Raw genomic sequence first — 23,527 nt, 5'->3', positions numbered from 1 at the left:
ATGGCTGAAAAGCAACACATTGAAAGTTCTGGAATGGCCTAGTCAAAATCCAGACCTAAACCCAATGAGATGTTCTGGCAGGACCTGAAATGAGCAGTTCATGCTCGAAAACTCACAAATGTCGCTGAGTTAAAGCAGTTCTGCATGGAAGAGTGGGCCAAAATTCCTCCACAGGGATGTGAGAGACTGATCAACAACTATAGGAAGCATTTGGTTGCAGTCAATGTAGCTAAAGGTGGTAAAACCAGTTACTGAGTGTAAGGGGGCAATTACTTTTTCACACAGGAGCACTGGGTGTTGCATAACTTTGTTTATTAAATAAATTAATGAAGTGTCAATATCTTTATTATTTGTTCACTCAGGTTCCCTTGACCTAATATTAGGTTTTGGTTGAAGATCTGATAACATTCATTACTTAACATTGGATAATTACATCACAGCTTTAGAGTTGGAGTTGTTGAGTAGGATTACATACAAATAGTTCAAGCTCATATGATGTCTTCATGTCGTTGTCCATTAAATGTTAGCTAAAGTATGTGATAGAGTGTAAGTGTCTCAAATAAATGCTCTTTAGCTCACCTATGGGTTTTTGATCTTTCTCCCATCCCCCTCTAGCATTCGAACAATCACCAATATGTGATGCTGACTGGCCTGAACCAGCTGGATGAAGATAAAGTTTATAGGTCGATTATTATCCTCCTGACCATGGACTTCAGATAAGCCATATACTTGTTCAGCGTTATACCTTATAAACTACCTTCTACTTCTTTCCTAGGTTACTACGGTCCAAAGATTTTAATTACCTCTGCAAAGTGCACTCAAGTTTAGGAAATGCCCAATACCAACCTCTTTTTATTTCTATAATTTCACTGTAATAGGATATTTTCTATGCACAGCAGATTTTTATGTTGCCCTGCATTGAATACATCTACCAGTAGATGGCAGACACACCCCACAGAAAGCCTCTGACACCATCATCATGCACAGAATGAATCAAATACTGAGGGATTTCGACCCAACTGCTTAAGCCTCAGTGTTGAGATGTGCAGTATTGTCACTGGTAGGGACTTCATTAATTGTGACAATCAATGTTTTAATTAATCATGGAAAGTATGAACTATTAATTGAGACAAAAGCTATTAACTTAATACAATCAAATACTTTCAATATAGAGCTTGCTAGCATGTAATGCTATGCTTGTTTGATGGGAGACACAAGACACATTTCCCCGAGGGTATTCAATGTGAAAGAAACTAAAGTATTACATACATTTGCACTGAGGAGAAGGCAGAAGAATCAGCAAGAATGTTTTGTGATAGAGAGACAAATGAGACCGTGTCATCAGCGGTTGAGAAATATACGCTTCATGTAGCTGGGGTATAGTTTCGACCTTGGTAATATTATATATTGATTTAATATAGAGCGCTCTGGCGGGCTAAAATAGCAGTTCCAGCCTGTCAGGGCCCAAGACAAAAGGTTGCTTGGGGAATGCCTCCCAATGATGAACTGAAATAGCTGTCTCGGAATTTGCTTTATTGAAGTTCCATTCAGATCAAATTAATAGCCTTGGCAGTTTCCCTGATTTTCCATCTTTATTTAAAATGGAAAATGAACCGGTGCCTCCCCTCTCTGCGTTCGGCTCCGGGTTCTGTGTGTAATCAATCAGAGATCCAAAGCTTACATTTTTTCATCTCCCCGTCAAAGAAAGTTAGCAAAAAAGGGAAGAAGGGAGAGAGAAGGGGGGTATGGGTACGAGAGAGAGATCAAAAGGCGAGAGAACAAAGGAGGAGACAAGTTTTGACAGGTGCTTATGTGACTTGGCACTCTCATCAATAAATGTTGGCCAAGCCCACCCTTCTAGATGTATAAGGCTTGCTTTGGGGACAAGTGTCTATGTGTCTGTCTAATCTGTGGGAAAATATCCATGTTGCAGTCTGTTTTCTTTTTTTGAGGGTGTGTTTGAATTTCCCAACCTTTTAGGTTGCCACGGTGCTAGGACACTAATACACCAAGGAACTGCTGTTTGAATTACATACACCACTACCTCACTACATGTTTGAGAGACTTTGGCCATATCTTGTTCCCTGTTTCATCATGTATCTCGCCATGTAATTTGCTGCGTCAACCATCTCAACCACTGATCTTCTTCAATCCGTCCATGTTTTTATGTTATGGTGAATCGTGAGATCTCTCTGTTTTGTTTCACTATGAGAATGCATAGGCATTTTATTGCAATACAAATCATGCCAAATGTCAACTTTTTCCACTACTTGATCAAAACATTCAGTTGTAATAAAATTATTAGTGAACCAATCTACAATGTCTGCCTGTCTCTGATGTAAATCCATGTCATTAGTATAGTAGAACATTTATTAAAAGTTTAAAATATATTTCAAACTTCAATAATATTAAAAACAACAAACTATTTTTTAAGTGAGAAGTAGTCATAGGTCTGAAGCCGAAAAAGAAAGGAAGTTCATGAGCACCAAATTGTAAATATGTATATATACTGCACCAGTCCAAAGTTTGGACACCTACTCATTCCAGGGTTTTTATTTTTACTATTTTCTACATTGTAGAATAATAGAGAAGACATCAACACTATGAAACAACACATGGAATCATGTAGTAACCAAAACAGTGTTAAACAAATCAAAATACATTTTATATTAGAGATTCTTAAATGTAGCCACCCTTTGTGCTGATGACAGCTTTACACGCTCTTGGCATTCTCTCAACCAGCTTCATGAGGAAAGCTTTTCCAACAGTCTTTAAGGAGTTCCCACATAGGCTGAGCACTTGTTGGCTGCTTTTACTTCATTCGGCAGTCCAACTCATCCCAAACCATCTCAAATGGGTTGAGGTCAGGTGATTGTGGAGGCCAGGTCATCTGATGCAGCACTCCATCACTCTCCTTCTTGGTCAAATAGCCCTTACACAGCCTGGAGGTGTGTTGGGTCATTGTCCTTTTGAAAAACAAATGATTGTCCCACTAAGCGCAAACCAGCTGGGATGGTGTATCGCTGCAGAATGCTGTGGTAGCCATGCTGGTTAAGTGTGCCTTGAATTATAAATAAATCACAGACAGTGTCACCAGCAAAGCACCCCCACACCATCACACCTCCTCCTCAATGCTTCATGGTGGGAACCACACATGCAGAGATCATCATTGGAACCAAAAATCTCGAATTGTACTAATCAGATCAAAAGACAGATTTCCACCGGTCTAATGTAAATTGCTTGTGTTTCTTGGCCCAAGCAAGTCTCTTCTTCTTATTGGTGTCCTTTAGTAGTGGTTTGAAATCGGACAGTGTGGTTAGATAAAGGAGAGTCTTGTCTTTAAAATGGTGTAAAATAGTCATATGTTTGAAAAATTGAAGTTTTTGTATTTTTGAGGAATTTGTAATTCGCGCCACGCCTATCATTGGATATTGGAGCAGGTGTTCCGCTAGCGGAACGTCTAGATGTAAAATTAAAATCAATTTTTATGTGATTTTTCTCGTAAAAAAGCGATAATATTCCGACCGGGAGTCGTTGTTTTCGTTCAAAGAGAGAGAAAGTAAACATGGTGTCGGCTCGTGCACGCGCCTCCAGTCTCTTTGTCCTCAGATCGACCACTATCCAAATGCGCTATTGTTTTTCAGCCATGGCCTGCAAAGCCACCATTCATCGTTCTGGCGCCTTCTGAGAGCCTATGGGAGCGTTAGAAAATGTCACGTTATGCCAGAGATCACCTGTTTTGGTTAGAGATGATCAAGAAGGCCATGAAATGGTCAGAGAGAGCGCTTCCTGTTTGGAATCTTCTCCGGTTTTGGCATGCCAAATGAGTTCTGTTATACTCACAGACACCATTCAAACAGTTTTAGAAACTTTGGAGTGTTTTCTATCCAAAGCTAATAATTATATGCATATTCTAGTTTCTGGGCAGGAGTAATAATCAGATTAAATCGGGTACGTTTTTTATCCGGCCATGAAAATACTGCCCCCTATCCATAACAGGTTAAACAGCGTTTGACATGCTTCGAAGTACGGTAATGGAATATTTTGAAATTACCCTTCGGATAGTGTCTTGAACGCACGAACAAAACGCCGCTATTTGGATATAACTATGGATTATTTGGAACCAAACCAACATTTGTTATTGAAGTAGAAGTCCTGGGAGTGCATTCTGACGAAGAACAGCAAAGGTAATCAAACTTTTCTAATAGTAAATCGGAGTTTGGTGAGTACCACACTTGGTGGGTGTCAAAATAGCTAGCCTGTGATGGCCGGGCTATCTACTCAGAATATTGCAAAATGTGCTTTCACCGAAAAGCTATTTTAAAATCGGACCTAGCGAGTGCATAAAGGAGTTCTGTATCTATAATTCTTAAAATAATTGTTATGTTTTTTCTGAACGTTTATCGTGAGTAATTTAGTAAATTCACCGGAAGTGTTCGGTGGGAATGCTAGTCACATGCTAATTTAAAAAGCTGGTTTTTGATATAAATATGAACTTGATTGAACAAAACATGCATGTATTGTATAACATAATGTCCAAGGATTGTCATCTGATGAAGATCATCAAAGGTTAGTGCTGCATTTAGCTGTGGTTTGGGTTTATGTGACATTATATGCTAGCTTGAAAAATGGGTGTCTGATTATTTCTGGCTGGGTACTCTGCTGACATAATCTAATGTTTTGCTTTCATTGTAAAGCCTTTTTGAAATCGGACAGTGTGGTTAGATTAACGAGAGTCTTGTCTTTAAAATGGTGTAAAATAGTCATATGTTTGAGAAATTGAAGTAATAGCATTTCTAAGGTATTTGAATATCGCGCCACGGGATTACACTGGCTGTTGAGTAGGTGGGACGCAAGCGTCCCACTGGCCCAGAGAGGTTAACACTTTTTTTTGGTTACTACGTTATTCCATATGTTTTATTTCATAGATTTGATGTATTCGCAATTATTCTACAATGTGGAAAATAGTAAAAAATAAAGAAAAACTGTTGAATGACTAGGTGTGTCCAAACTTTTGACTGGTACTGTATATGTATGTGTATGATATGTGTATATATATACACACATATATACACCGGTATACATCATTTTAATAGCAGGATACTGTAAAGTCCATTTGAATCCTAAGCAACCTGCCTGCACATAGTTTGAAAGATACAATATCAACATAGCTACTGTAGTAGGTCAAAGCTGTGTGTTGGAAAGCCTTGGTAGAGCATGGGAGGAATTGGCATTGTGGTTCACGTGAATTTCCTTTCTTTTTTAGCTTCAGACCAATGCCTACTTCTCACTTAAAACGGAGTTCTTAGTTTTATTTTCCATGTTTTTTACACCGGAAGGTGATTATGCAAAATAATTGTACAACATTATAATACATCATAACACAGCAATAAAAGTTAAGTAAAAGTAAACAATAATGAGAAATGGCAACAGAAATAATGTAGTTGTTAGTATTTAATATTAACAACTGATTTTCCAGAGGGGAGCCAAAAACCCAAAACCCATTCAAACCAATATGGAGTTAACTGTAAAAAAAAAATCCCCCTGATCTCTCTTAAGACAATCAATCGAGCAAGCTCCTGGAAAATACACAAATGATCAACATGTATCCATTAGCATGAACATGTACCTTAAAGTTTACTGAAAAAAGGCCTAGTGCGACATTGTCTGTAAACAAAAGTGAGTTATCACTAAATATAAAGTGCATAACCAAATTCATCAGATATAGTAAACTTAGTAAATACAATTCAGGGATGGCCATAATTGCTCTTGACAACCTACAGGTTTATGCAGGCTTTTCTACCACACCTGATTCTACTATTCATGGTGAGCCGCTGAGTAGTAGAACCAGGTGTGGTAGCACTGGGCTTGAATAAATAAAAACATGCATAACCCTGTGGCTCGTCAAGAGCAATTTTGGTAACTCCTGAAACAAACACTGCTGAGAAACACCTGTAAAATATAACATTAGACAAGTACAAAACACTGTTAAGAAAAATTATATACACATTTACAAATCTGACATTGGATATGTGCTCTAAATCCTTTAGCTACAAATGTTCTTAGTAATTCTGCACACAGCTGTCCAACTCCAGTAAAAGAGCGTATATTCCCACATTTATAAATGGCTGTATAAATATGAAAACAGATGGGAGTACTCACAGATTTAGAACAGAACATAAATGTTTTATTGGTAGTGTGCAAAGTACCATGTGTAGGCTTTGAATTGGCATACACTGTAAGTCGTTTGTCAGCTCCACATGGGGCAGCTTGCATTTCTCTGTGACAGGCACATGCCCACAATCCGCCACTCTGCCATAAAGTTCTGGGCAGTACCGTAGGGATGGCGTGCGTCTCACAGATGAGGGCAACGATCTCTTCCTTGAGAGTCCGAGAGCTGGTCTCACCTCCATTCTAGCAAGACACTCCACAAACCGAAAGGCTCTTTTAAGAGCCACCTAATAAGTAAAAATAAGCGTGTGACAAAATGTATCCTCCAGGAAGCAAACCCACAATTTTCAGATCAACAGGCTGTGACTCTAAACATTACACTACGAACCCTGTTCTTAAAACATTGATCTCGACAGACAATTTAATCTGGCCCGGGGTACACCGGGCTATGTCCTGTCAAATCATCAGGGAGTGAAAGCAGATAAAGCGTTTTTATCAAAAGCAATCACTTTTGCATGTGAAAACACAAATCCTACATGTGCTTAATTATGTCACTTGTTTTTAGTCGACATTGCCATCAGACAGAGCAGGGCACCTGGCTCACACCCGAAGTCAACCCAGTTCCAAATCGAATGCGATCAACTCTCAGCCGGTGCAAAACGCACCAACACAGGCGCCCGGGCGAGATTAATCGAACCCTCTTAATGATTTTGATGTTGTTTTATCTGGGTGCACCGTTTGCAGTACCTGCACCCCTGACTACTATTTACTTGTGGATGGATTTTCTGGGAACACACCGAAAACTGTTCATCAGTCAGCTCAAATTTGGATTATAATAATGACAAGAAGGCAGGAGAGGAAAGTATGCCAGAGCTGGATTATTTGAAAGAGTGATGCTGTCAGTCGACTCTGGTAAATTGTCTGATGCTAGCATGCATTTGCAAATTTGCAGTTTGGGGTTCAACCATGGACTATATGCGGTTTATAACTAACTTACTGTTTCTTAACAAAGCAATTTCTCAGCTATGGTCTGTGTTGTGGTCTTGGTTGTTCTTAGTCGAGGAAATGTAGTGTAGCTAACTGCAGTGTTTGTCCTGTCAGAAATCTGGCTACCTTGTCTTACCGTAGCTTGGTCTATGGAGTAGCTTACCTAGCTTGTTTTGGAATGCCCATTGCAAGCATTGTAAGGTATCTAGCTAACAGTGTGACAGTTTTCCAAAGTTTGGCGTTGGCTTTGATCCTGCTTTGAACCTATTTAGCTAGCTACCTAGCTAATAAAAACAAAGCCACATTCATTGGCTAGCTACCTTTCTTTGCCTGTTTCTTAGCAAGCTAGCTTTCAGCTGAATGTTGTTAGCGAGCTACAGAGGCTAGCTGCTGGACTTTGGACAAGCAACCTAACATTTGCTAATGTTAGATAGCTACCTAGCTAATCAAAATATCTGTTTGCATTTATTGATTAACCTCAGCTTGAATACCACCAGATATTTATAACACCAGTAGCCTAGGTTTGTTCGCATACATTTCTTATTACTGGCAGCCTGGTGCAAGCAGCTGTGCTGTTGTCGAGCAAAAGACCCGGTGTTAGAAGATGTTAGCATTGTCAGAAATGCTACAAAAAGGTAGCACATCGTTGGTTCTTAATGGACAGAAATGAGCATGTGAGAGCGATAAATTATACAGTTGTGGCCAAAAGTTTTGAGAATGACACAAATTTTAATTTTCACAGTCTGCTGCCTCAGTTTGTATGATGGCAATTTTCATATACTCCAGAATGTTATGAAGAGTGATCAGATGAATTTCAATTAATTGCAAAGTCCCTCTTTGCCATTCAAATGAACTGAATCCCCAAAAACATTTCCACTGCATTTCAGCCCTGCCACAAAATTACCAGCTCACACCATGTCAGTGATTCTCTCGTCAACATAGGTGTGTGTTGACTAGGACAAGGCTGGAGATCACTCGGTCATGCTGATTGAGTTCGAATAACAGACAGGAAGCTTCAAAAGGAGGGTGGTGCTTGGAATCATTGTTCTTCTACTGTCAATCATGGTTACCTGCAAGGAAACACGTGCCGTCATCATTGCTTTGTACAAAAAGGGCTTCACAGGCAAGGATATTGCTGCCAGTAAGATTGCAACTAAATCAACCATTTATCGGATCATCAAGAACTTCAAGGAGAGCGGTTCAATTATTGTGAAGAAGGCTTCAAGGCACCCAAGAAAGTCCAGCAAACGCCAGGACTGTCTCCCAAAGTTGATTCAGCACCAGTACAGAGCTTGCTCAGGAATGGCAGCATGCAAGTGTGAGTGCATCTGCACGCACAGTGAGGTGAACACTTTTGGAGGATGGCCTGGTGTCAAGAAGGGCAGCAAAGAAGCCACTCCTCTCCAGAAAAAACATCAGGGACAGACTGATATTCTGCAAAAGGTACAGGGATTGGACTGCTGAGGACTGGGGTAACGTCATTTTCTCTGATGAATCCCCTTTCCGATTGTTTGGGGCATCCGGAAAAAGATTGTCCAGAGAAGACAAGGTGAGCGCTACCATCAGTCCTGTGTCATGCCAACAGTAAAGCATCCTGAGACCACTCATGTGTGAGGTTGCTTCTCAGCCAAGGGAGTGGGCTCACTCTCAATTTTGCCTAAGAACACAGCCATGAATAAAGAATGGTACCAACACATCCTCCGAGAGCAACTTCTCCCAACCATCCAGGAACAGTTTGGTGATGAACAATGCCTTTTCCAGCATGATGGAGCACCTTGCCATAAGGCAAAAGTGATAACTAAGTGGCTCAGGGTACAAAACATCAATATTTTGGGTCCATGGCCAGGAAACTCCCCAGACCTTAATCCCATTGAGAACTTGTGGTCAATTCTCAAGAGGCGGGTGGACAAACAAAAACCCTCAAATTCTGACAAACTCCAAGCATTGATTATGCAAGAATGGGCTGCTATCAGTCAGGATGTGGCCCAGAAGTTAATTGACAGCATGCCAGGGTGGATTGCAGAGGCCTTGAAAAAGAAGGGTCAACACTGCAAATATTGACTCTTTGCATCAACTTCATGTAATTGTCAATAAAAGCCTTTTACACTTATGAAATGCTTGTAATTATACTTCAGTATTCCATAGTAACATCTGACAAAAACATCTAAAGACACTGAAGCAGCAAACTTTGTGGAAATTAATATTTGTGTCATTCTCAAAACTTTTGGCCACGACTGTACATTTAATCAAAACTGCCCCTACAAATTTATTCAGTCCGAAAGGGGGCGAGTCTAATGGTCACTGTATGGACGCTGTCTCGTTCTTATCCGACGCCTAGATATTGAGCTTGTTCTGGGCAAGAAACATTATGACGACGGTAATGCTAACAACCCTGTTAAAAATCTGGTATGTGATTCTTGGTAACGAACGGGTGGCTCATGACGAGTGGTCGTGAGTATCTTGTCTTGTGTACCTCCAATGAAGTTGATTTGTACATTTTCAGATTGGTGACATATTGGCTTAGATATGATGGTAGGAAGATTTGAATTTAACATTGAGCTTAAATCAATGCCTGTATGTTGTGGGGGCTATTGCCCCTACATTAATTTCCACATGAGAGGTGATACTATTAAGAAAGGTACCATTTGGACTCAAGTCAGCTTTTTTTTGTAATGATCTTTTCTGTTTTCCCAGCAAATATCAAGCTTTTACCCAGCGGCCAAGGTGTTGTCAGTGTTTGCATTCCGACAGACATGAGAGTCTCATAAAGAAAATTGACAAACAACAGAAATGCCAGCGTGGGTAAATACTGGTGAACAAACAGAGCCTTGTAGGAAAAAATGTCAAAGGGCTGTCTTGTCTTCCACAATATTTAGATTGGGATCAAGAGATTTCCTCCATAATTATTAAATTATTGTATATATGACACAGACAGATGGTAGCACAAACAAAACATGTTCTAAAACTAAAACATGAGGTAAAAAAAAAGCACTTAATGATTTTGAGTAGAAATGTGAATTGAGGCTTGAGCACTGTGCATTTAGCGCCTTCTCATTGTGGGTTAGTCAGTGCATGAGACTTTGGTGATACCAGAAGATCTCAATGATTGTGTGTCTGAAACTCCATAGGACCCTTTTACTATGCTATTCTACCTTCATAACTCCTGCTCTTTTAAAGACGAGACATGGGCAATTTGATGCCACATTCTATAGAAACTGCGTCTTTTTAATGGGTAAATTATGACTGATCAGACAGTGGCAATTGTAAAGCTGGCACTGAAGCATGGAAATGAATTCAAGAGCATCCGTTGCATAGCTTAACCGAGAGGAATTATTGTAGGCAGCTAGTTGTGGTTCACAAGTTGACACATCTTCATGACATCTCTGGTGATGAATGTATTTGTCTATTTTCTACTATTATATAAGTTGGAGGTAAAGTCAGTCATTCACATGGTTGTGACCGTATGTTATAAACAAAGTTGCCATGCAAATTCAGACATGGGTACAAAAGAAAATTTAGTTTTCAATCCTCAAATTGGATTTGATTAGAAATCCACAGTGGTAACAAAAGGACCCATTTTGTGTTGAGATCATGGCCCGTTTGCTATGCCCGTTTGCTAAGCTTTACGTGGGTTGAATTTGCTTAAACCCACAAAATAAACCAACAAATGTGCCATGTTTAATGAACACGGCGAAGAGCATACTTACTGAGCTCCCACTTAATCGTCATAAAGGAGGAAATACAGTATGTGTGTTTGTGAGTCTCTTAAAGAAAGAGAGAGGAAAGTGAGAGAGAGATATTGGGATGGATACAAAGCTCCGACTGCTATGGAAGGACGCGCCGCTTAAGTCACTAAAGACTAGCAGTGGAGGCCCCTGTTTTATCAGCAAATCCTTGCCATTATACTGCTAATGCCAGGCATAGCCTGTGACATCCCCAGCCTTGCTCTGACACCACTAAAAGGCTTTAGCTTCTGTGTCACTGGCACACTCTGAATCAGTGGAGGAAACCCCAGGCCCGAGGATAGGAATATAATTATAGAATATAATCTTGGATTCTAGAATATATTTATAATTACAGTATATGGACCCAAGCCTCTCTCTGTAATGAGAGGCCAAGCAGTTGGATTGTTTTGAAGATGTGGACATTGGACAAGTATATTTCTTGCTGTGGGGGGAGGACAGCTCATAATAAAGGCTGGAAAGGAACTACTGGAATGGCATCAAACTGTCTGATGTATTTGATACCATTCCACACATTTTGCTTCAGTCATTACCACATTGTCCTATCCAATTAAGGTGCCACCAACCTCCTGTGATTTCTTGTCATAGCCTATATGTTCTATTTTTTTAAAATCTGAATATAGCTTTAGCCTATTGTGCACGGATCCCACATCTTGAAACCTACAGTATTTCAGACTGTCAGTTTTCATTATGAGTCAGCAAAAGATAGACAGCAAAGGCCTTAAACAGGATTATAGCAACCCACACTTTGTTCACAATGCATATCTCTCCACACACACACACACACACACACACACACACACACACACACACACACACACACACACACACACACACACACACACACACACACACACACACACACACACACACACACACACGCACACACACACTTTCTGCATGACAGGCTAAGCTGTTGTTTTGTCTGTCAACAAAAGTAAGGTAGTAATTGTGAGATTACTACTGTATGTCCCTGCCACTCCTCTGTCTGGTTTCATCCCCATCCCTCGCTGTAACTGACACATGTGTGGGACATAGTAAATAATGACACACCTAAAGACATGTGCAGTACACACTCTACACAAAAAATGGTGCAGTACACACTCTGCTCTTCTATACCTCGTGCAATGATGTCCAAGTGTTCATTGTTTGAAGTAGCGTCTTTGTTGTTTTAATAGTTCAAATGGACAGTGGTAGAAAAAGTTCTCATTTGTCATACTTGAGTAAAAGTATAGATACCTGAATAGAAAATGACTCAAGTAAAAGTGAAAGTTACCCAGTAAAATACTACTTGAGTAAAAGTCTAAAAGTATTTGGTTTTAATATAATAATTGTATAATAATTTAAAAAAAAACAGATAGCATCGTGTTCTTGTTTTTTAAATGTACAGATAGCCAGGGGCATGCTCCGACACTCAGACTTAATTTACAAACTAAGCATGTGTTTAGTGAGTCTGCCAGATCAGGGGCAGTAGGGATGACCAGGGATGTTCTCTTGATAAGTGTGTGAATTAGGCAATTTCCCTGTACTGCTAAGCATTCAAAATGTAACGAGTACTTTTGGGTGTCAGGGAAAATGTATAGAGAAAAAAGTACATACTTTTCTTTAGGAATGTAGTGAAGTAAAAGTTGTCAAAAATATAAATAGTAAAGTACAGATACCCCAAAAAACTACTTAAGTAGTGCTTTAAGCTATTTTTACTTAAGTACTTTACACCACTGCAAATAGACATGTCAGTTTCACCGCTACAAATTCCAGCGTAAACTGTTTTACATTTCAACTTCAATGTGGTGATTTTGGAGTTGCTTATCCCAAGGAACCCACTTAGACTTTTCCTTAAATTTACGGCACACAGGAAGTATGTCTGCTCAAACCAGAGAGGAAGAGGCGACGCGAAAGGGTTTACTCCACCCAAAATCTGTCCAGGAAAATAAGATTAGGAAGTGAGGAATGAGAGAGTGTCGAATTTGGTCAACAAAAAATGTAATAGCTAATTTGCTACGTGAGGCCTATTTGATCTAATATAAGTTTTGTAATGGTTATATTGAAGTTGTGCCTGTTATTCACATGCATATCTGCCCTCTGATTGGCTAGAGTAGTCCCACCTGATCTCACCTCCTCCCACCTGCCTTTCACCTTCGAGAACATATATTTCCAATGCTAGAGCAGTCAGTCTTTTATCTTGTCAATATAATAGATTATCTTTGCTTAAACTAAAATTAAAGGTACCTAATGTGCAGAGTATCAAAATACTTAAACATTTGTAAATCATTTTTTTTAGGGGGGTGCAATTGCAGATATAATCTTATGGCACTGAAATGTCAATCTGGGTTCAGTCTGGCACAGAATGTTTAAATTATTTAATTAGAAAAGCACAGACATTTAATGACTAAATAAAGATAATACCCTTCTTTCTTTCTAATCACATCATCAAATATATTCATTCATGTTCATCACACATTTGTTAAAGCGGATATATTCTTTCTGGTTTCTGACACCCAAAGTCAGTAAACTACTTGCTAGTTATCAATACAATGTGGTAAGTTTGTACTTTTTGTGAAATACCCCTTCCATGAAGATTTTCGTATTGGTATAGAACAAGAGGAAAACAACAATGCCTCTCCAAAGGTCCATTAAATATCCTCTAAGGCACATGTATTTATTTGATTTTACCATAAAGAGCTTATGGCCATTCTTCTGAAAATGTGGTGAAAATGAATCTAAGTCATTAAAAATGAGGACCAGAACCTATGATAAAAATAATCAAGGACTTGGGACTATAAGGTTCTATCTGCAAAATGTATAGTTTTGAGATTATGAGTATTTTTCAATTCCCAGATCTCAGAACTGTTTTGTGATGTCTTCCTCTTTCATGACTCAATAAGTATTTCACCCCTCAATAAAATTATTTTGATTGACAACCCAGCGTTGTGTGATTGGATTTCTGATAGAACCTTATAGCACCAAGCTAAAAGGTGTTTGCACAGATAGAACTTCCTAATTTTTCATTTCTTTCATCGTAAATGTACTTCTTTTTTTATCTGACATGTAAAGGACCACATAAAGAGCAACTATGTGAAAAACTATTTAAAAAAATAATAATTAAATGCCAAATAGAACCTGATAGTCCCAAGGTCACAAAATGTCACTAAATAATTTGCAATTAGTGCAATTCTGCATAACCGCTAATATCCCTAGCAAGCAATGCTAGGTGGACACTCGAAGTTGAAAGGGCAATGTTGATTTTGGCCTAGAGGTTGTGCAATGGAGGAACTAAGAAGAAAGCTGTTTGAGAAAGTGTTTGAGTTTGCTGAGTGAGGTAAGTAAATACATTATTTGACACATTTTTTACCTGGTTTGGTGGTTACACCAAACAGCTTTATCTATATGGCTACGCTAACCTAAAGCCAGTAAGCCAATATTGTTGCTAGCCACTCTAGCTACAAATGTACCTTTTTCATTTACCTTTGATTTAATAAAACATTTAAAATATAGTTCAACTCCCTACTCTCTTTTGACCTTAGAGAGAACTAAGAGATAGAAACCTGTATGGAGTTGAAGTTCCTTAGAGCTGTTTGAAAGTTTCTAAGATCATGCCTGGTGTTCTAAAAACACTCTGAAAACCTGAGAAAGACACTTTGGAAGAGCATTATCCCCAAACCCCATCCTAAACATTCTGGGAGCCAAAATCGCTATCTTCTCATTTGTGTAATATTCACCTGAAAGGCTAGAAGGTGAGATAGGGAGTCTCTGATGATGGCCTATAGGCTTACTCAGTAAACTCCTCTTCTCAACTGTTCACTCAACAGCATCATTTCATGTGTTTGGGAGATGGAGTGGGATAAGATAGCTTTCTCAGTTTTCTGTGTTTACCCCCTAATTCTTTATATCCCCAAACCGGGCATGCCCCCTATTTAATGGAGAGCATGACATTTGGTTAATTCCTGGGATGGTTTGTTAGGAACATTCGTGGGAATTTGAGTGTATTTAACTGTTTCGTGTGTGTGTTTGTCCAAAGATGAGGTTCCCAAAAAACTATTCCTTGGAATTTTGCCAGTCCACAAAATGGATTTGTGCCCATCCCAAAATACGGTTGCAACTAAATACAGTTAAAATGTTACTTTCTTTGGCTCTTAGTCATGGTAAAAAGAAAACAAAACCCAAATGATAAGCTACAGGGGCCTGTGGCCATTACTCACTCACTGTCTGCCTCCCACAGTTTTCAGTTATACACAGCCCAAACAGGACTAAACCGAACAATTACACAATTTACACCATCAATACGCTGTTCAATTGAACTTGTCCTCAGGCTCAAGGTAGGCCTATACACCGGTTGTATGTCTCTGTTGTTGTTCTTCTGTTATCATTTGCATGGCATTTCTTTTCAGGAATTAGTCCTACATTATAGCCATGCCTACTTAGATTATTATTCGATTTTTTTGTTGTTGAATACAGCAGTAAGATTGAATGACTGACTTTTGGAAGATGGTTTGTTTCAGGCAAAGCCTGAAAGAGACGGTCACCTTGGGTTATTTTAAAACACAAACACATTTAACCTTAAAACAAGGATTTAGAATGTGGGCAGGGGACTTTAGAACGTGGAGAGTATTCCTACCACACACAGTGAAAACCAACAACCCGCCCGGCCTCCACCTGATCTACATTGTTTCAGCAAAAGTGTATCCACTGATTGAGTGAGCTGGAACCTCATCTTTTCATGTTTGCGTATACTTTTAGAATCCCTAGGAGCAAAAATAAGCATTTGCCAAATTGCTTAATGTCATCCTGGTCACAAGATACACAGTCTCGGTGTACAGGTTCATAATGAAAAAGTCAAACATGCAGTATGTTGGAAGAACCATATGGGCTAGAAGTTACAGAATATGTGTGAAAACAAACACACATGCAACCGACCCTTCCTCCCCGCATCCCCCTTTCCCTTCACCAACACAACTCCGTCTTTCCTGGCTGGATTAGTTAGAGTGAAAGCCTCTCATATTAAATAAACGTCCATGTACAAGAGGAAAGGGCGAAGACAGATTGTAGGAAGGAGCAACGGTGGACTGAAGACAGCGGAGCAGAATGATTCAAGATAAAAACGTTTTAAAAAATCTTACTAAATAAACTCAGCATTTCTCTTAGTCTTTCAAAGTTAATTCATAAAAATCCAAATAACTTCAAAGATCTTCATTGTAAAGGGTTTAAACACTGTTTCCCATGACCCTGAACAGCTTCTACCCCTAATGCATAAGACTGCTAAATAGTTAACTAATAGCTGCATTTACCATTTTTACACTAGCTATTTTGACTCACCGCATACGGTGCTGATACAGTTATTATCTACCCTGTTGCTTAGTCACTTTATCCTTACCTATATGTAGACTCAGCAAAAAAAGAAACGTCACTTTTTCAGGACCCTGTCTTTCAAAGATAATTCGTAAAAATCCAAATAACTTCACAGATCTTCATTGTAAAGGGTTTAAACACTTTTTCCCATTCTTGTTCAATGAACCATTAACAATTAATGAACATGCACCTTTGGAACGGTCGTTAAGACACAAACATCTTACAGACGGTAGGCAATTAAGGTCACAGTTATGAAAACTTAGGACACTAAAGAGGCCTTTCGACTGACTCTGAAAAACACCAAAAGAAAGATGCCCAGGGTCCCTACTCATCTACGTGAACGTGCCTTAGGCATGCTGCAAAGAGGTATGAGGACTGCAGATGTGACCAGGGCAATAAATTGTAATGTCCGTACTGTGAGACGCCTAAGACAGCACTACAGGGAGACAGGATGGACAGCTGATCATCCACGCAGTGGCAGACCACATGTAACACCACCTGCACAAGAAAATCTGGTACTTTTTACCGGTATTAAAGACAATGAGGGTGAAGATCCAAAGTGTGGGGAAAGATTTCTGGGGCAAAAGACTCGCTGGCACGAAAATAGGGATGAATGATCAGTTCATAAAGGAAATTGCAGAACGGCGCAAAGTTCTGAACCCACTCTTCAAAGTGAATAGATTAAAAGGGAAACGTGTAGCTTTCGTAGTCGATAAACTGTACATTGATAACCGACTGTTCCGAGACACCGAGACTCCATGACTATTATAAATATTACAAAGTTCCCATAGAGGAGTCGAATAATGGAACACCCAATACTAACCACGGTAGGGATTGTTATAAAAACAGGAAAACAAGAAAACACAACAATTAATAAATAAATAAACTACAAATACACTATACCATTCAAAATCGCGAACATTGTAAAATAATTAGTATTCAATTCCTATTTATAGTATTTATAATTAGATAAAAGACAGCAGTAGAAGAAAGGACAATTATTGAAACAATACATCTTCAAATATAAGGCACTGGAACACAAAAGTACTCAAAAGCTCGTAATTAGATAGGAATCAACATGGTAAAGATAAAAACACAGCAAACAGAGGACATATAGGGCACAATATGTGGGTATGTGTGGGGGGAGTGTGGTTATCATGGAAGATGAGTGTTTTTGTGTTTGGAAAAGTGTGGTGAGTTCAGTGAGTGAAAAAGGAAAATGGTTGCAAATGCCAGAGCCCATTTATTTCTGCAAGCAGGAGTTGTGACAGAAAGAGTTTTCAATTGTGTGCAGACATGGGATATACATTTAAAAATACATTACAAATATTGTCTATTTATTTATTGTCCTATCATGATGGAGCAGTCCCCAACCCTATACACTAGACAGCCACCTGAGCGACCCACTCAATAAGGAGAAGTCTGTTTTATAGGCCTACTGCATGTAGCCTATACGTAACTAAGCCAGAAAGATGAACTCGGTCAGAGACCCACTAAAGCAGCACTGCCCCCTCAAGAGTCTGAGCCTGCCTGGCAGGGTGGGTCCAACAAAGCCAAAGGCCCCGGGTGAGTGAGCATAATATATAAGGAATTTCTCAAAGTGCTAATGAGAACCTTAATGACCTTGCACCTAGCCGGTTCGAATTTCGGTGGAGACCCCCACCCAGGTAATGGCAGTGCTGACAACACTAGCTGCAGTAACCCATGGGGAGGGGGTCACACTTGGACAATCAGAGAGGGGGCAAATTATTGTAGCCATGGCGGCACAAAATAATCAAAAGGTCTGACTGCTCATAGATGCTTGGGAAAATAGTCCCAGTGGGGGACCAGCATGTGTGTTTTCAGGGGAAAGGGGTGTACCTGAGCTCCATCAGCTAGGACTTGACATGGGTTGAGCAAATCTCCCTATTCTTGCTCAATTTTGCATGCCTTCTCAAACAGCTACAACTGTATATATCTTCTGTTGAGTTGGTCTCTGGATGGAACAACTGTTGAACTTCTGAGTTTGTGGTTGTTTGTGGGGGAAGGGTGGAGAGTGTGTGTATATGTATCCCACATCTGTTGCTAAGGGGTAATGATGTTCGGGACAGTATAGGACAGTGGAGGCTCCTCAGAGGAGGAAGGGGAGGATCATCCTCCTCAGTGAAATTTCATAAAAATCAAAAGTGAAAAATGAAACTATATTAAATATATTCATATGTCACCAAACAATTGATTAAATAACACTTTTTGCAATGAGTAAACAGTAACTTCAACAGCACTGTCTGGGGTAGCACCATGGTGCAGCCGGAGGACAACTAGCTTCTGTCCATCAAAACCTAGGAGGCTCGTAGGCCACACCCCCTTCCATAGACATACATGGTAATTGTGACCACTTCCGGAGCACGTCCTCCAACCAATCAAAGCTTGTGCAGTATGAACTGACATGTTGTCCATCCAATCATAGAATTAGGATCAGAGAAGAACCTATTGAGTTGTATTGGGATTGTGCCTCAGATCATTATGGGGGTTCTATCTGTTGAGAAGCTTGGTGACATTGTTGGATAGAGATTAAGAGTGAAAAGTAATAGTTATTATTCAATTCAAATTCGTTTTTTCAAATTACAGGAGACTGAGGAAGTATAATATAAATTGTTTTCTTGGTTTTAGAACTTTATTTTTGTGTTCAGTTAGTGCAATTTATTTAAATTTGCCTGGCTAACTTCAGTAGCTAGCTAACAGCGTCAGTGTGCAGTTTTCTGCGCCAGAATGGTGGAATGGCCAACACTGCCGACAATGTTGTGGACTTTTTGTTGAAAAAACCCTTTCATTCTCTGGGGTACATGGAAAATGTGCGAATTAAAAGCGAGGGTCGACCTCTGCATGAGATCAGTTTCATGAAGAAGGATGAAATGTTGAGGCCGTGCAATACCACCGGGTATCAAAGGTATAGCTGGTTAACAGCGAACCTTTCATCAAACCGCCTGTATTGTTGGCCTTGCCTGCGTTTTTTGGGGCATGCAAGAATTTGCTTTTAGAGGTCACGACGAGATGGAAAGTTCCGCCGACCAGGGCAACTACAAGGAGCTTGCAGAGGTAATTGCACTTTACGATGCTTTACTTGCTGAACATATCGAACTTTCGACTCTCTTTTCTTGTATGTCGAAGACAATTCCCGAATGATTTGATAGCTTCCATCGAATCATCCATTAAAAGATTAAAGAGCGAGTTTGAGGCAGTGCATTTTTTCCCGCGTGCGCACAAGTAGGCTTTCCACTTTCCTCTGGTATTTATTTAGCAAAGATGTTAACACATAATCACCCTGTACAGAGACAAGGAAAAACTCATGATATAAATGTTGCAGCAGCCTAGGCCACACCTAAACATTAGAAATCTGACATGCTGTATAGGACGAAAACGAGAAAACGTTTCAGTCTGATCAACTGTAGGCTACTAATAAGAGCAGCTGCATTCAGTCTATGCGCCCTGTCCATCTGGTCAGGGTAAACTAATTAGTAACGTTATGTATTTATAGTCCATTTGTGTGTCAGGAGAAAATGTGAATGTGATCAAATTTAGTTTATATTCAAAATTGGTCTGGCTAGGCTGACTATACGTTTTTAATCCATAATAATTAACTGGAATTAATGAATCAACATAATAGTGATGACGGATGTGAGTAAATGTTTTGTAAGGCCTACAGCTGCATGATGCAAACATGCATAAAGAAAGTTCAGCCCTGTGAGTTCTATTGTCTATCAGTTGTTGTCTATGTGTCTGGATAGTAGAAATCCCCCCCTAATCTAGTCTAAATATCATTTATATGAACAAATATAAGGTAGCTGCAGTTTGACAGGTTTTCATCCCCCCCAGGGCCAGGACTTTTTTTCAGGAGTTTAAAAAAATCATGTGACCTGATTAGGAAAAACTGGTCCCATCATAGCTCATAAAACCTTTTTACCACTGATTAATCACTGTCATACCTTATAGGGTCCAGAGTTTTCCTAGTTAGGTTAACATATAAGGAAAAACTGCAGGCCCCAGGGGGTAAAAATTGCCCCATTGCAGTTGTCAGGTATGTGGATGATCAGGGTTTTATTCAGGAACGTTTCTTGGGCTACTTTGATCTGTCAAGTGGGTGAGATGCGCAGTCTGTGTTTGACTTTATGAATTTTGAGATGTCTTGAGTTTAAGTAAATAGAGAAACTCGTTGTCTATGATGGCGCAGCTGTAATGGAATGTACAGTTGAAGTCGGAAGTTTACATACACTTAGGTTGGAGTCATTTAAAACTCATTTCTCAACCACTCCACAAATTGCTTGTTAACAAACTATAGTTTTGGCAAATCGGTTAGGACATCTACTTTGTGCATGACACACGTCATTTTTCCAACAATTGTTCACAGACAGATTATTTCACTTATAAACTCACTGTATCACAATTCCAGTGTTTCAGAAGTTTACATACACTAAGTTGACTGTGCCTTTAAACACCTTGGAAAATTTCAGAAATTAAGTCATGGCTTTAGAAGCTTCTGATAGGCTAATTAACATAATTTGAGTCAATTGGAGGTGTACCTGTGGATGTATTTCAAGGCCTACCGTCAAACTCAGAGCGAGCCTCTTTGCTTGACATCATGGGAAAATCAAAAGAAATCAGCCAAGACCTCAGAAAAGAAATGGTAGACCTCCACAAGTCTGGTTCATCCCTGGGAGAAATGTCCAAATGCCTGAAGGTACCACATTCATCTGTACAAACAATAGTACGCAAGTATAAACATTATGGGACCACGCAGCCGTCATACCGCTCATGAAGGAGACGCGTTCTGTGTCCTAGAGATGAACGGACTTTGGTGCGAAAAGTGCAAATCAATCCCAGAACAACAGGAAAGGACCTTGTGAAGATGCTCGAGGAAACTGGTACGAAAGTATCTATATCCACAGAAATGTCCTCTGGTCTGATGAAACAAAAATAGTACTCATTGGCCATAATGACCATCGTTTTGTTTGGAGGAAAAAGGGGGAGGCTTGCAAGCCGAAGAACACCATCCCAACCGTGAAGCACGGGGTGGCAGCATCATTTTGTAGGGGTGCTTTTCTGCAGGAGGGGCTGGTGCACTTCACAAAATAGATGGCATCATGAGGATGCAAAATTATTTGGATATATTGAAGCAACATCTCAAGACATCAGTCAGGAAGTTAAAGCTTGGTCGCAAATGGGTCGTCCAAATGAACAATGACCCCAAGCATACTTCCAAAGTTGTGGCAAAATGGCTTACGAACAACAAAGTCAAGGTATTGGAGTGGCCATCACAAAGCCCTGACATCAATCAAATAGAAAATTTGTGGGCAGAACTGAAAAAGCGTGTGCGAGCAAGGAAGCCGACAAACCTGACTCAGTTACATCAGCTCTGACAGGAGGAATGGGCCAAAATTCACCCAACTTATTGTGGGAAGCTTGTGGAAGGCTACCTAAAATATTTGACCCAAGTTAAACAATTTAAAGGCAATGCTACCAAACACTAATTGAGTGTATGTAAAATTCTGACCCACTGGGAATGTGATGAAAGAAATAAAAGATGAAATAAATAATTATCTCTACTATTATTCTGACATTTCACATTCTTAAAATAAAGTGGTGATCCTAACTGAATTAAAACAAGGAATTTTTACTAGGATTAAACGTCAGAAATTGTGAAAAACTGAGTTTAAATGTATTTAGCTAAGGGGTATGTAAACCTCCAACTTCAACTGTACATTATACTGGAAAAATTCAGTTATAAATTATTTTCTTAGTTAAAAATAAGTTTTCTTCCAGTAAACTTTGATTACATTTCCAATATCCCCATCCATGTGGAAATTTTATGAGTTATGTGAATGCCAATTAGATGATGATCCGATCGCATTCTGTCTCCTATTAAAACTTTTTATAACCTTTGATGGAAGAGAGAAAGAGACAACAAAGTTGTGAAGACGACTAGTCTGATTAAGTCTCCTCCATGTATATCTCACTAGGTCGGGGTTTTTTAGTCTCCAAATATCCACTATTTCTAATGTGTCCATAATGTTTGTGATTTCCTTAAGGGCACGGTGATGATAGTTTGTAGAGTGATTACCTTTAAAGTCCATTGAGGTACTTATCACTGTGTTATAGTCTCCTCCCTCCCACCAACCGCGTGTCTTTGTGAGACGCAGAGTAGGTGAACGGATGATCTCCGCATCTGTGTTTCCCACCGTGAAGCATAGAGGAGGAGGTGTGATGGTGTGGGGGTGCTTCGCTGGTGACACACTGTGATTTATTTATAATTCAAGGCACACTTAACCAGCATAGCTACCACAGCATTCTGCAGCGATACGCCATGCTATCTGGTTTGCGTTTAGTGGGACAATCATTTGTTTTTCGACAGGACAATGACCCACACACCTCCAGGCTGTTTACGGGCTATTTGACCAAGAAGGAGAGTGATGGAGTGCTGCATCAGATGACCTGGCCTCCACAATCACCTGACCTCAAACCAATTAAGATGGTTTGGGATGAGTTGGACTGCAGAGTGAAGGAAAAGCAGCCAACAAGTGCTCAGCATATGTGGGAACTCCTTCAAGACTATTGGAAAAGCATTCCTCATGAAGCTGGTTGAGAGAATGCCAAGAGTGTGTAGAGCTGTCAAGGCAAAGGGTGGCTACTTTTAAGAATCTCAAATATAAAATATATTTTGATTTGTTTATCCCTTTTTTTGGTTACTACATAATTCCATATGTATTATTTCAGAGTTTTAATGTCTTCACTATTATTCTACAATGTCTGAAAATAGTAAAATAAAAAATACAAAAACTGTTGTATGATTAGCTGTGTCCAATCTTTTCACTGGCACTGTATATATACATTTTTAAAATATATTTTCCTTTATTATTTCCCGCAAACCCTACCGCCACTCCCCTAATTAGAGTAAACTAATAAACAACAACACTTAGGCTTCTACTTCCAGCGTATACATACTATTTACATTTTACAGACACAATCTATTTTACAATAGTAACATTTTGTTTGTTTTTAGTCCTGGCATTCCTCTAACCTCCATCTATTTCTGATGTCCATCCAGTTTGATTTCTAATTGCCATATATGTTTTACTTAGTTATTTCACAAAAGTGCTGAACCTATATACATTTTACTGACAGTATATTTTACATTTGTTATCTTGTTGTTAGTCCCATCCTTCAGCTCCATTCAACCCCTCCCATCTATCTTTTAACACCTTATTGGATTTCAATTTGCCATTTATTTTTCAACTGTGCTGTGATGC

This window comes from Salmo trutta, chromosome 13 (genome assembly GCF_901001165.1).
Source record: "Salmo trutta chromosome 13, fSalTru1.1, whole genome shotgun sequence".
NCBI classification, from domain to species: Eukaryota; Metazoa; Chordata; class Actinopteri; order Salmoniformes; family Salmonidae; genus Salmo; species Salmo trutta.
The sequence above is the reverse complement of the archived record's forward strand: the minus strand, read 5'-3'. Positions refer to the sequence as shown.